The 5,114-nt window shown below is 44.1% G+C and overlaps 1 long non-coding RNA gene across 1 annotated transcript; it reads right to left on the bottom strand.

Annotated features, from left to right (window-relative positions):
* Positions 1-1,123: 1,123 nt before the first annotated feature.
* LOC135538575 (uncharacterized) lies at positions 1,124-4,836 on the bottom strand. The gene is made up of 3 exons (XR_010455447.1): positions 4,818-4,836; positions 4,034-4,166; positions 1,124-1,640 (listed from the first exon to the last, which is right to left on the bottom strand). It is a non-coding gene; the product is annotated as an uncharacterized LOC135538575 (long non-coding RNA).
* Between the last annotated feature and the right edge of the window lie 278 nt (positions 4,837-5,114).

Here is a 5,114-nt window from a genome sequence, read left to right as displayed (position 1 = left end):
GGGAAATGTGCAACATTAACATATAACCTAGAAGTCATCCTGTCTAACCGTAACCAGGTCAAACAGCAGCAGGGGAAATGTGCAACATTAACATATAACCTTGAAGTCACCCTGTCTAACCGTAACCAGGTCAAACAGCAGCAGGGGAAATGTGCAACATTAACATATAACCTAGAAGTCACCCTGTCTAACCGTAACCAGGTCAAACAGCAGCAGGGGAAATGTGCAACATTGAACATATAACCTTGAAGTCACCCTGTCTAACCCTAACAAGGTCAAACAGAAGCAGGGGAAATGTGCAACATTAACATATAACCTATATGTGTCACACCCTGATCTGTTCCACCTGTCTTTGTGCTTGTCTCCACCTCTCTCCAGGTGTCGCCCATCTTTCCCATTATCCCCAGTGTATTTATACCTGTGTTCTCTGTTTGTCTGTTGCCAGCTCGCTTTGTTCATCAAACTTACAGCGTTTCCCCCTTGCTCCTGTCTTGTTCTAGTTTCGGTTTTCTAGTTTTCCCAGTTTTTGACCTTTCTGCCTGCCCTGACCCTGACCCTGCCATTCTGTACCTTGTCACACCACATTGGATTATTGACCTCTGCCTGCCCTGACCCCAAGACAGCCTGCTGTTCTGTACCTTAGGGACTCTGATCTGGATTATTGACCTCTGCCTGCCCTGACCCCGAGACTGCCTGCTGTTCTGTACCTTAGGGACTCTGATCTGGATTACTGACGCCTGCCCTTGATCTGTTGTTTTGCCTGCCCCCTGTTCTAATAATAAACTTGTGTTACTTCGACACTGTATGCTTCTGGGTCTTCTCCTAAAATGTGATAGACTGCTTACAGGGTAAAGGCGTCAGCAGGCTTCAGTTTGGCTGGCGCCTAGCTGAACTCGGCCAGCCGAACTGAACAAAAAAATCGTCAACAGTACTGTTGGTCCATTTTGAGATGCTGTAACCAGTATACACCTCCTCAAAATAGTCAGATTTGTTCTAAGATACTGTAACTCAAGAAATCTGTCATTAATTTTGACATTTTTTCAGAGGAGATCTTAGTCATGCAATTGTCCATCTAAAGATGTTTGGTGCAGTATTTCTCAATGAAAACTCGCATGAAAATTAGTCATTTCTCATTGAATAACAACAAAGACTTTATTGAAAAATCCCCACTGTTGACCAATCACAGACGAAGGGGCGTAGACTTCGGCTCAAAACTTCTGCTTGCATCCAGAAAAATGTTGTGCCTGAACAGCCTAAACAACCTTCACCAATGTCCAAAACAAACAACGCCACAAAATGTCATCATAATATAAGCACAAACTGTTCAACTGTTTTGGCTGGGAAGCATGCGGACGCCTTAAGAAAGCAAGTAATTTTATAGTTTGGGTGAACTACCCTTTAAAAGTGAAATCTCTGTATCAGAGTCTCCATACAGACAATGTTTGTGAGTTTGTGTGTCCTCTTAAACAGTGACAGTAATGTTATTGTGTTGGCATCCATCAACCAGTGATATCTGTGTTTCAGTGATATACATGTGTATTGCTTGTTCTTGGTCACAGCCTCCTGCTCTCCAGCTGGAAGTCTGCTTTTTGTTTCTGTTTCTCCATCATTGTCTCCAGCTCTGTAGATTTGCGGACATCCTAATAGAAATGGAGAGAGAGACCGAGAAAGAAAGGATGAAATACAGTCTGTTAAGGCACAAGTAGTTACATTGCCAACGTTAGGGAGCTAGTAGTTACTTTGCTAACATTAGGGAGCTAGTAGTTACTTTGCTAACATTAGGGAACTAGTAGTTACTTTGCTAACATTAAGGAACTAGTAGTTACTTTGCCGACGTTAGGGAGCTAGTAGTTACTTTGCTAACATTAGGGAACTAGTAGTTACTTTGCTAACGTTAGGGAGCTAGTAGTTACTTTGCTAACATTAGGAAGCTAGTAGTTACTTTGCTAACATTAGGGAGCTAGTAGTTACTTTGCTAACATTAAGGAACTAGTAGTTACTTTGCCAACGTTAGGGAGCTAGTAGTTACTTTGCTAACATTAGGGAGCTAGTAGTTACTTTGCTAACATTAGGAAGCTAGTAGTTACTTTGCTAACATTAGGGAGCTAGTAGTTACTTTGCTAACATTAAGGAAATAGTTACTTTGCTAACGTTAGGGGAGCTAGTAGTTACTTTGCTAACATTAGGAACTAGTAGTTACTTTGCTAACAGGAGCTAGTAGTTACATTGCTAACATTAAGGAACTAGTAGTTACTTTGCTAACATTAAGGAACTAGTAGTTACTTTGCTAACATTAGGGAGCTAGTAGTTACTTTGCTAACATTAAGGCACTAGTAGTTACTTTGCTAACATTAGGGAGCTAGTAGTTACTTTGCCAACGTTAGGGAGCTAGTAGTTACTTTGGGGGGAGCTAGTAGTTACTTTGCTAACATTAAGGAACTAGTAGTTACTTTGCTAACATTAGGGAGCTAGTAGTTACTTTGCTAACATTAGGGAACTAGTAGTTACTTTGCCAACGTTAGGGAGCTAGTAGTTACTTTGCTAACATTAGGGAACTAGTAGTTACTTTGCTAACGTTAGGGAGCTAGTAGTTACTTTGCTGACGTTAGGGAGCTAGTAGTTACTTTGCTAACATTAGGGAACTAGTAGTTACTTTGCTAACGTTAGGGAGCTAGTAGTTACTTTGCTGTCGCTAGGGAGCTAGTAGTTACTTTGCTGATGTTAGGGAGCTAGTAGAGTTATTTGCTAACGTTAGCCTCTTGTCTGTAGCAAAGCACAGTAATGAAAGGTCAAGTCACTACAGGTTGGTCAGATTATAAAATGTGAGTGAACTACTCTCACTTCCAGTGAGACAGTATGTGCTGTGATATTGTAGTGAACTCAGGGGAAGCCCAGACTGGGACTCCAACCCAAGTCCAGCCAACACCTAACAACCTCGTCAAGAGGTTCAGACCTCTTGGCGTAACGGTCATTAGCCCCTTCCTTCTAGTGTATCCCCACGCTTTACCAAGTCCCTCATGTGTACACACCTCTCCAATGGAGGTGCCTTCCTTGAGTCATCCCCCTTCTGACATGTAGTCCTGGCCACAGTGTAGCAAATTCAGGGGTAGCCCAAACCGGGACTCTAACCCTGGTCCAGTGACTGTCAAGCTAACACCCTAACCATTACACCAATAGGTCGGAACCTCTTGAGGATGTCTCTAGGTGTTGGATTAAAGTTCTACAATATATTGGTTAGATTCCAAAATGGAAAATGACTCACTTCACTCCCTTCATTAAATAAACAGGAAGTATAGTCCTTTTAACATAACTTGACATTTTAAACAACCTTTCAACAATATTTTGTATGAGATACATGTGTTACACATCTAACATTTGTCCATCATTAGAAGTATTAATTCATCTACACCCAGAAACTCCCAGAGACTCCCAGTCACACTGAATAGGAAAGAGGAGAGAAGGAGGAGGGGAGAGGGAGAAGGAGGGGGGAAGAGGAGAAGAGAGGAGAAGGAGGGTGGGAAGAGGAGAGAGAGGAGAAGGAGGGTGGGAAGAGGAAGAGGAGAAGGAGGGAGAGAAGAGGAGAGAGGAGAGAGAAGGAGGGAGACAAGAGAAGAGAGAAAAACGCATGGGAACCAATGATCTATCTATAATGTGAGAGTTGTGTCAACCGGAAGAGAAGGAAGAAAGAGGGAAAGGAGAAATAAAAGGAGTACTGAGGAAGTGATGTGTTTTGATACAACACTATAAGAGTTGCGATGAGAATGGGGTTGCCAGTGTATGAGGCTGCCAGTGTATGAGGCTGCCAGTCAATAGGTTTGCCAGTCAATAGCGTTGCCAGTCAATGGGGTTGCCAGTCAATGGGGTTGCCAGTCAATGGGGTTGCCAGTCAATGGGGTTGCCAGTCAATGGGGTTGCCAGTCAATGGGGTTGCCAGTGTATGAGGCTGCCAGTCAATAGGGTTGCCAGTCAATAGCGTTGCCAGTCAATGGGGTTGCCAGTCAATGGGGTTGCGAGTTAATAGGGTTGCTTGTACCTCCAGTAAAGCCTTCTGCACCATCATCTGGCTGTACACTCTGGCACCCTCCTCTGGTGAAAACATACGTAGGTCCTCTTTACTCAGGGCGAAGAGCTCAGCACCAGTGAGTCTCCCCAGCAGTGTTACTGTCCTGAATGGAGAGAGAGATAAGGGACAGTAAGGTGGTTAGAAGTGTTTACTGTACTGAATGGAGAGAGATAAGGGACAGTAAGGTGGCCAGAAGTGTTACTGTCCTGAATGGAGAGAGAGATAAGGGACAGTAAGGTGGTTAGAAGTGTTTACTGTACTGAATGGAGAGAGATAAGGGACAGTAAGGTGGCCAGAAGTGTTACTGTCCTGAATGGAGAGAGAGATAGGGCAGAGTAATGTGGTCAGAAGTGTTACTGTCCTGAATAGAGAGAGAGATAGGGCAGAGTAATGTGGTCAGAAGTGTTACTGTCCTGAATAGAGAGAGAGATAGGGCAGAGTAATGTGGTCAGAAGTGTTACTGTCCTGAATAGAGATAGGGTGAGGGCAATAATGTGGTCAGAAGTGTTACTGTCCTGAATAGAGAGAATAGGCAGAGTAATGTGGTCAGAAGTGTTGTTGTCCTGAATAGAGAGAGATAGGGCAGAGTAATGTGGTCAGAGGTATTACTGTCCTGAATAGAGAGAGATAGGGCAGAGTAAGGTAAGGTGGTCTTTATTATGGCCATGCTAGAAAGGATAGACGTGAGACAGAAGTATAGTGTATATCAAGTATACTGTAGTAGATTGAACTAGCTCCACTACACCCACTCCACGGCTCAGTGAAGCCCTTCCTCTCAGCCAGCCTCTACCTCCGCAGGAGGGGAGTGGTAGTCCAGGGGGCCGAGGTGTCTGTGGTGCGGGGGATCACTAGGGTCGGATGGAGCCCGCCCTGCCGTTGGCCAGCCGCTGGAGGAGCTCATCGTTCACCATAAAGCCTGTGTACAGGGGTCACACACACATTTAATGTCAGTTAAGAATGTGCACATACTGTGTACACACACTGTTACAAGCATGTTCTCACTTATAAACATGTATTCAATCACACACACACAACTACACACGCACGCGCA

Source organism: Oncorhynchus masou, unplaced genomic scaffold, assembly GCF_036934945.1.
Source record: "Oncorhynchus masou masou isolate Uvic2021 unplaced genomic scaffold, UVic_Omas_1.1 unplaced_scaffold_986, whole genome shotgun sequence".
NCBI lineage: Eukaryota > Metazoa > Chordata > Actinopteri > Salmoniformes > Salmonidae > Oncorhynchus > Oncorhynchus masou.
Note: the sequence above shows the minus strand (reverse complement) of the source record. Positions and strands in the feature narration are given on the sequence as shown.